This window comes from Macaca fascicularis, chromosome 10 (genome assembly GCF_037993035.2).
Source record: "Macaca fascicularis isolate 582-1 chromosome 10, T2T-MFA8v1.1".
Lineage (NCBI taxonomy): Eukaryota > Metazoa > Chordata > Mammalia > Primates > Cercopithecidae > Macaca > Macaca fascicularis.
The window spans coordinates 90,393,453-90,402,614 of record NC_088384.1 but is presented as its reverse complement, the minus strand read 5'-3'; the positions used below and the strand labels follow the sequence as shown (position 1 = coordinate 90,402,614).

The 9,162-nt window shown below is 45.5% G+C and overlaps 1 pseudogene; it reads left to right on the top strand.

The window, feature by feature from the left end:
- The first annotated feature begins 6,542 nt into the window (after positions 1-6,542).
- On the top strand, positions 6,543-7,726 carry LOC102116227 (small ribosomal subunit protein uS2B-like; annotated as a pseudogene).
- Positions 7,727-9,162: the final 1,436 nt, after the last annotated feature.

Below are 9,162 nucleotides of genomic sequence, written 5' to 3'. Positions count from 1 at the left end.
GGATGGGAGGAGAGATGGAGAAACAGATGAATGAGTAAATATGCAACAAAGCAAATGTAGCAGACAGTTAACAATTGTAGAATCTAGGTAATGGGTGGATGAGCATTCACTGTACAGTTCTTTCAACTGCTCTGTATGTTTGAAAATTTTCATAATATAGTGTTGGGAGGAAATCTTGCGCAAGCAAAATGCAGCCCAAGCCTGAGCAACATAGTAAGACCCTGTCTCTATGAAAATAAAATAAAAATAGTAGCCAGCTGTGGTGGCAAAAGGCTGAGGGGGGAGGATCGAATGAGCCTAGGAGGTCAAGGCTACAATGAGCCATGTTCACGCAACTGCACTCAAACCTGGGCGACAGAGTGAGACTCTGTCTCAAAAACAAACATATAAACAAAAACCCAAAAAGGCTGGGCACAGTGTCTCATGCCTGTAATCCCAGTACTTTGGGAGGCCGAGGCAGGTGGATCACTTGAGGTCAGGAGTTGGAGACCAGCCTGGCCAACATGGTGAAACCTCATCTCTACTAAACATACAAAAATTAGCCAAGCGTGGGGGCATGAGCCTGTAATCCCAGCTACTCAAGAGGCTGAGGCAGGAGTGTCACTTGAATCTGGGAGGCGGAGTTTGCAGTGAGCCGAGATCTCCCCATCACGCTCCAGCTTGGGTGACAGAGCGAGATTCCATCTCAAAAAAAAAAAAAAAAATGCAGTTGATTTTCACAGCTGAATTTCCAACCCCTGATCCATTTGCAGCCAGCTCCATGTTCTATTCTTCCTCTTTTTTGGGCTACAAACTAGCATGATTTTATTTACAAAGTTCCTTTCTCCTTGCTCTTTTCCCAGTGTTCCTCCTAATTGGGTTCAAGTTCCCTGCCTACTATTTATTTGCCATGTGACCTTGCCTCTCTGGGTCTCTGCTGACATCTGGAAATTGAGGTCAAATGCATTTTTTTTGTTTATCTTGAGGCAGGAGTTTGGACCATTTAATCTGTGAAGATTTCCTCCTTCCTCCCTCCCCAAACCAAAAGCCTTTTTTTTTTTTTTTTTTGGTCTTATTTTTTTGAGACGGAGTTTTGCTCTTGTCGCCCAGGTTGGAGTACAATGGCACGATCTCGGCTCACTGCAACCTCCGCCTCCCCGTTCAAGCGATCCTCCTGCCTCCACCTCCTGAGTAGCTGGGATTACAGGCATGCACCACCACCCCCGGCTAATTTTATGTTTTTAGTAGAGACAGGGTTTCTCCATGTTGGTCAGGCTGGTCTGGAACTCCCAACCTCAGAGTATCTGCCCACCTCAGCCTCCCAAGGTGCTGGGATTACAGGCATGAGTCGCTGAGCCCAGACTATCCGTAAGTCTTTCAAGGGGAAAAAGCCAGTCTTATCCATACTCATGTGTCTTCTGGCAGGTAGTGACATCTTAAGGGTGCTCAGGAAATGCTTGAATGAAATCCCTCTGTAAACAGAAAGGAGGAGACAAGGACATATATTGGATGCCCACTGTGTTTTTATGAACTAGATGTGCCTTTATTTATCCCACAGCTACCCAGTGAGGTAGGAGTCACTGTGATTCCCACTTTTATAGAGGAAGAAACCGGTTCAGAAGGGAAAAGTGACTGGCCAAAATTCACAGTGAATTCAAGAAACAGATCTGAGATTGGAACCCAGGACTATCTCTTTCAACTTCATCACAACTGCCTCTTCCTGAATCAATGAAAGGAAGAGTCTCTTTTTCTGTAGCCTTCAAATTTTCTATACTGAATTAGAAGTAGGAAAAAAAAAAAAAAGTTATAGGCCGGGCACAGTGGCTCCTGCCTGTAATCCCAACACTTTGGGAGCCTGAGATGGATGGATCACCTGAGGTCAGGAGTTCAAGACCAGCCTGACCAACATGGTAAAACTAAAAATACAAAAATTACCCTGGCATACCACGCCCGTAATCCCAGCTACTCAGGAGGCTGAGGCAGGAGAATCACTTGAACCTGGGAGGTGGAGGTTGCAGTGAGCTGAGATCACGCCATTGCACTCCAGCCTGGGTGACAGAGCAACACTTCGTCTCAAAAAAAAAAAAAAAAAAAGGCCGGGCGTGGTAGCTAACCCCTATAATCCCAGCAATTTGGGAGGCCAAGGCAGGCGGATCACGAGGTCAGGAGTTTAAGACCAGCCTGACCAACATGGTGAAACCGTGTCTCTACTAAAAATAGAAAAATTAGCTTGGCATGGTGGCACGTACCTCTAATCCCAGCTACTCAGGAGGCTGAGGCAGAAGAATCGCTTGAATCCAGGAGGAGGAGGTTGCAGTGAGCCGAGATCATGCCACTGCACTCCAGCCTGGGTGACAGAGCAAGACTCTATCTCAAAAAAAAAAAAGAAAAAGTTATAAAAATAAATCACAATCAGGAGCTATCAATACATCCCCCTGCAATTTTGGGGAGATTTGAGCTTCAGAGGGGCAACTGCAAGACTCAAGAACTGCCTTAGATAATAATCAGCATGCCAGAGCTTCTTCTAGTCCTGCTCATTACCCTCAGTTCCTTCTTTTCTTGTTCTCAAATCTAAAGTTATCCTTCTTCCAGGAAAGCCCCATTGGCCTATCTCTACAAACTGTGGTCCTGAATAATTTCTTGCCCAGAGTTCTCACTGGAGATGACTGGCCTAAGCCAGAACCTGCATCTCAGGGGAGAAAAAAAAAAGATTAAAGCCGTTCCTGTGAATTCCTCAGGCAAAGGCAAAGTCAAGCAACAAGTATCCAGGTCACCTTATGCAAGTTGGGAAGGTGTTGTCAGGCAGAAACACCCCTGGGAATCAGAAATCAGACTTGATTCATGCAAACTACTGAGGTGGCAAAGGGTGCAATTATAAACATGGGGACATATGTGACTTTATTTTCAGTCATCGGGAACCTTCTAGACTTGGAGAAGGAGGAGCAGGTCCCACAGGTCAACTGGTCCATTAAGGCATTAAGGCTGTTTCCTCATGTATGAAACAGGACTGGCCAGGCACGGTGGCTCACGCCTGTAATCCCAGCACTTTGGGAGGCCAAGGCGGGAGGATCACTTGAGATCAGGAGTTCGAGACCAGCCTGGCCAACTTCGTGAAACCCTGTCTCTACTAAAAATACAAAACTTAACCGGGCGTGGTGGTACATGCCTGTAATCCCAGCTACGCAGGTAGCTGAAGCAGGAGAATTGCTTGAACCCAAGCAGCAGAGGCTGCAGTGAGCCAAGATAACACCACTGCGCTCCAGCGTGGAAGAGAGTGAGACTCCATCTCAGAAAAAAAAAAGAAAGAAAGAAAGAAAAGAAAGAAGAAGAAACGTGACTTAGTGTCTTACCTCTTAGGTTGTAGAAAGGATAAAATGAGACTGTATTGACACAGTACAGGCCCAAGTGTGCTCGATGAAACCAAGGGCTGTGACCTGATTAGGCCCGTCAAACTTAACCTGGCTGGGCGCAGTGGCTCACACCTGTAATCCCAGCAGTTTGGGAGGCCAAGGTGGGTAGATCACCTGAGGTCAGGAGTTGGAGCCCAGCCTGGCCAATATGGTGAAACCCCGTCTCTGCTGAAAGTACTATAATTAGCTGGGCATGGTGGCGGGCATCTGTAATTCCAGCTACTCAGGTGGCTGAGGCAGGAGAATTGCTTGGACCCAGGAAGCAGAGGTTGCAGTGAGCCGAGATCACGCCATCTCACTCCAGCCTGGGCGGCAAGAGTGAAACTCAGTCTCAAAAACAAACAAACAAACAAACAAACTTAACCTGCCTTACTTGCTTTTCTTTTTTTTCCTTTTAGAAATTTTATCACCTATATCATGCTTTGATTTGTTTCCTTTTAGTTACTTGCTTCTAGTTGATTTTAAAACCTATATAGCTAAAAGTCACATAGCTAAGCAGTGTATAACTAGACTTCCACAGTGTCCTTATAGATAACATATCTGATATATAGGTCACTATGCAAATGGTTGCTTAAGTTGTTTTTCAGGAACTCACAGTCAGTTCTTGTCCAGTTCAAGCTGGCTGAGCCCACCGACCCTTCACTTCGGCCTGCTTGAGTGTCTGATGGGTGACCTTTCAATGTTAGAGGGCCAAAAAGTCCATCCTTAGATCATACTAATGATGTCATTTTGTGAACCTGCATCCTATGAACCATAAAGCTTGACTGTGCTTGCACAGATCACCAATGGCCCCACTTTTCTTTACCTCCAATCACCTTTCCCAACACCTTGGACCACCTTGCTTCTTTATCCCATAAATATCCCTAAACCCTGTTTTCAGAGATGCAGATTTCAGACCTGTTCTCCTATCTCTTCACTGGGCTGCCTTGTGAATAATCTCTTTATTGGCTGCAAAACTTACCATCTCAGTGATTGGCATACTGTGCAATGGGCAGAACAAGCCTGATTCGGTAATGTTGATTTTTCAGCTGAGGCAAATATCCCAGAGTGTTTAGGTGACTTCCCTGAGATCAGCTAGTAATTGATGGAATCAGGATTCACTTTTGATCGGCCTGACTCTAGAGCGCTCACTCTGAACCTTTAAACCAACTTCTTTCAAGGGGTTGTGCAGTGACAGATGTACACAAGATGATTTTAGGTGGTGCCATCAATGGTCATTTAAAATAACTTTTGCTGGGTGCAGTGGTTCACACCTGTAATCCCAGTACTCTGGGAGGCCGAGGCAGGTGAATCACCTGAGATCAGGAGTTCAAGAGCAGCCTGGCCAACATGGCAAAAACCCGTCTCTACTAAAAATAACAAAAATTAGCTGGGTGTGGTGGCAGTAGCCTGTAAACCCAGCAACTCGGGAGGCTAAGGCAGGAGAATTGTTTGAACCCAGGAGGCGGAAGTTGCAGTGAGTTGAGATTGCGCCATTGCACCCCAGCCTGGGCAACAAGCCTCCGTCTCAAAAAATAAAGAAAGAAGTAACTATTTATTTATTTATTTATTTATTTATTTATTTATTTTAAATAGAGACTGGTTTTGCTGTGTTGCCCAGGCTGGTCTCAAACTCCTGGGCTCAAGCAATCCGCCCGCTTCAGCCTCCCAAAGTGCTAAGATAACAGGCATGAGCCACCATGCCCAACCTAAAAATATGTTTTTATTGTGAAAAATATCAGAGATAGATAAGAACAGAGAGAACAGTATAATGAATTTCTAGTGTCATAAGCTTCAAATACCAGTAACAATAGTTTTCAGGCTGGGCATGTTGGTTCACACCTATAATCCAAGCATTTTGAGAGGTGAGGTGATCACTTGAAGTCAGGAGTTGGCGATCAGCCTGGGCAACATAAAGAGACCCTCATCTCTAAGAAAAGGCTGGATGCGATGGCTCATGCCTGTAATCCCAAACTTGGGGGGGCCAAGGCAGGCGGATCACTCGAGGTCAGGAGTTCAAGACCAGCCTGGCCAACATGGTGAAACCCTGTCTCTACTAAAAATACAAAATTAGCCAGGTGTGGTGGCACACACCTGTAGTCCCAGCTACTAGGGAGGTTGAGGCAGGAGAATCACTTGAACCTGAGAGGCATAGGTTGCAGTGAGCTGAGATCGTGCACTGCACTCCAGTCTGGTGACAGAGCAAGACTTGGTCTCAAAAAGAAAGAAAGAAAGAAAAATAGTTTCATCTACTACCTCCATTGATGGCTTATTTCAAAGCAAATCCCAGACATCATGTAATTTCTTCTGTCAGTATTTCAGTAGATTGTATGGTAGCTTTTATCTTAGTAGTTGCATTCCTTAGTAATGTATATACTGAAGCAGTGGGTGGCTAACCCATTGAGCTGGTCATTTCACAGATATTGTGTAGGATATGGCTAAAGTAGGATTTTAGCTATTAAAACTATGAGATGCCATGTTCTCACTATCAGATCAGTCAGGAACAAAAAGTTTGATATCTCAACCGTGTTACCAAGCATGTGAGAAAACAGCCATACTCTTGATTGGAGTATAAATTGATGTGATGCCAATTGCGTGGTGGGAGGACAATTTGGCTGTATCTATGAAAATTTTAAAAATATATGTCAGGACTGGGCACAATGGCACATGCCTGTAATCCCAGCACTTTGGGAGGCTGAAGTGGAAGGATTGCTTGTATCCAGGAGTTCTAGACAACTGTAGGCAACATAGCAAGACCCCATCTCTACAAAAAATAAAAAATTAGTTGGGCATAGTGCTGCATGTGTGTAGTCCCAGGTACTCAGGAGGCTGAGACAGGAGGATTGCATGAGACCAGGAGGTTGAGGCTGCAATGAGCTGTGATCTTGCCACTGTACTCCAGTCTGGGCGATAGAATGAGACCTTGTCTCAAAAAAAAAAAAAAAAAAAAAAAAGACATAAGAAAAAATCTTCAAGACTTTGGGTTAGGTAAAGATTTCTTAGATGTGACAGCAAAAGCTTAATCTATAAAAGGAAAAATTGATCAATGAAACCATCAAAATTCAATTTTTTCTGTGTCTTTGAAAGATACAATTTGCTTTCTGTGCTACCCACGGAGGGGTCCATATGACATTGTTCTGGATTCCCATTGTAACTTCAAGGGAAAATTTCACAATGTCCAGAGCCCTTGATGTCCTGCCAGTGAAGGAAGATGTCCTCAAGTTCCTTGTAGCAGGATAGCAGGAACCCACTTAGGTGGCATCAACCTTGACTTCCAAATGGAACAGCACTTTTTTTTTTTTTTTTTTTAGACAAAGTCTTACTCTGTCGCCCAGGCTGGAGTGCAGTGGCGCCATCTTCGCTCACTGCAACCTCTGCCTCCTGGATTCAAGCGATTCTCTTGCCTCAGCTTCCTGAGTAGCTGGGATTACAGGTGCACGCCACCATGCCTGGCTAATTTTTGTATTTTTAGTAGAGATAGGGTTTCATCATGTTGGCCAGGCTGGTCTCGAACTCCTGACCTCAAATCCTCAAGTGATCTGCCTGCTTCAGCCTCCCAAAGTGCTGGGATTACAGGCAAGAGCCACTGCGACTGGCCAGAATAGCACATCTATAAGAGGAAAAGTGACAGTATCTATGTCGTCAATCTGAAGAGGACCTGGGAGAAGCTTCTGCTGGCACCTCATGCCATTGTTGCCATTGAGAACCCTGCTGATGTCACTGTCCTATCTTCCAGGGACACTGTCCAGCCAGCTGTGCTGAAGTTTGCTGCTGCCACTGGAGCCACTCCAGTTGCTGGCCACTTCACTCCTAGAACTATCACTAACCAGATCCAGGCAGCCTTCTGGGAGCCACAGCTTTTTGTGGCTACTGACCCCAGGGCTGACCACCAGCCTCTCACAGAGGCTTCTTAGGTACACCCACCTACCATTGCTCTGCATCACACAGATTCTCCTCTGTGCTATGTGGACATTGGCAACCCATGCAACAAGACTGCTTCCTCAGTGGGTTGAATGTGGTGGAGGCTGGCCCAGGAAGTTCTGCACGTGTGTGGCATCATGTGAACACTCGTGGGAGGTCATGCCTGATCTCTGCTTCTACAGAGATTCTAAAGAGACTGAAAATGAAGAGCAGGCTACTGATGAAAAGGCTTTGACCAAGGAGGAATTTCAGGGTGAACGGAGACTGCTCCAGCTCCTGAGTTCACTGCTACTCAGCCAGAGGTTGCAGACTGGTCTGAAGGCCTGCAGGTGCTCCCTGTGCCTATTCAGCAGGTCCCACTGAAGACTCAGCCTGCCACGCAGGCCTGGTCTGCAGCTTCCCCTGCTCAGGAGAATTGCTTGAACTCAGGAGTTTGAGACCAGCCTGGGCAATATAGCAAGACCCCATCTCTTAAAAGATTTTTTTTAAATTGTTCACTTAAAATGTTTGTTTATTTATTTTTCTCCTTGAGATGGAGTCTTGCTCTATCGCTCAGGCTGCAACCTCCTCCTCCTGGGTTGAAGCAATTCTCCTGCTTCAGCCCCCTTGAGTAGCTGGGATTACAGGCTTGCACCACCATGCCCAGCAAATTTTTGTACTTTTAGTAGAGGTGGCGTTTCACCTTGTTGGCCAGGCTACTCTTGAACGCCTGACCCCACGTGATCCACTCACCTCGGCCTCCCAGAATGTTGTGATTACAGGTGTGAGTCAGAGTGCTGAGCCCTAAAATGGTTAATTTTATGCTATGTGAATTTTACTTTAATTTTTTTAAAGTCATCATCAAGAAAATGAAAGAGAAGCCACACACTAGGAAAAAATATCTGTATAATACATACATGACAAAGGACTTGTAGTCACAATATACGAAGAGCTCTTACAACTCCATAATAAGACAAACCACTCATTTTAAAAATGGACAAAAGATCCGAATGGACATTTCACCAACAAAGATCCAGAAATAGCTAATAAGCACATGAAAATAAGCCCAACATCATTAGCCATTAGTGAAATTAGTGTCCCTTTCTCTAAATCATCTTTAGACAGAAGCACAGGGCTGCCTCCCTGGCATGTTCTTAACCTTGGCAAAATAAACTTCGAAATTGATTGAGACCTGTCTCAGAAACTTTTTGGTCTACACCAGACACAGAATATCACATAGTCCATGTATATGGAATGTCCACAATGGGATGCCATTTTATTATTTTATTTTATTTTTTATTTATTTATTTATTTTTTTTGAGACGGAGTCTGGCTCTGTCACCCAGGCTGGAGTGCAGTGGCGCGATCTCGGCTCACTGCAAGCTCCGCCTCCCGGGTTTACGCCATTCTCCTGCCTCAGCCTCCCGAGTAGCTGGGACTACAGGCGCCCGCCACCTCGCCCGGCTAGTTTTTTGTATTTTTTAGTAGAGACGGGGTTTCACCGTGTTAGCCAGGATGGTCTCGATCTCCTGACCTCGTGATCCGCCCGTCTCGGCCTCCCAAAGTGCTGGGATTACAGGCTTGAGCCACCGCGCCCGGCCTTTATTTTATTTTTTGAGACGGATTCTTGCTCTGTTGCCCAAGCTGGAGCGCAGTGGTATGATCTCGGCTCGTTGCAACCTCTGCCTCCTGGGTTCAAGTGATTCTCCTACCTCAGCCTCCTGAGTAGCTGGGATTACAAGCACGTGCCACCACACCCAGCTAATTTTTTTTTTTTTTTTTTTTGAGATGGAGTATCACTCTTGTTGCCCAGGCTGGAGTGCAATGGCGCGATCTCGGCTCACTGCAAATTTTGCCTCCTAGATTCAAGTGATTCTCCTGTCTCAGCCTCCTG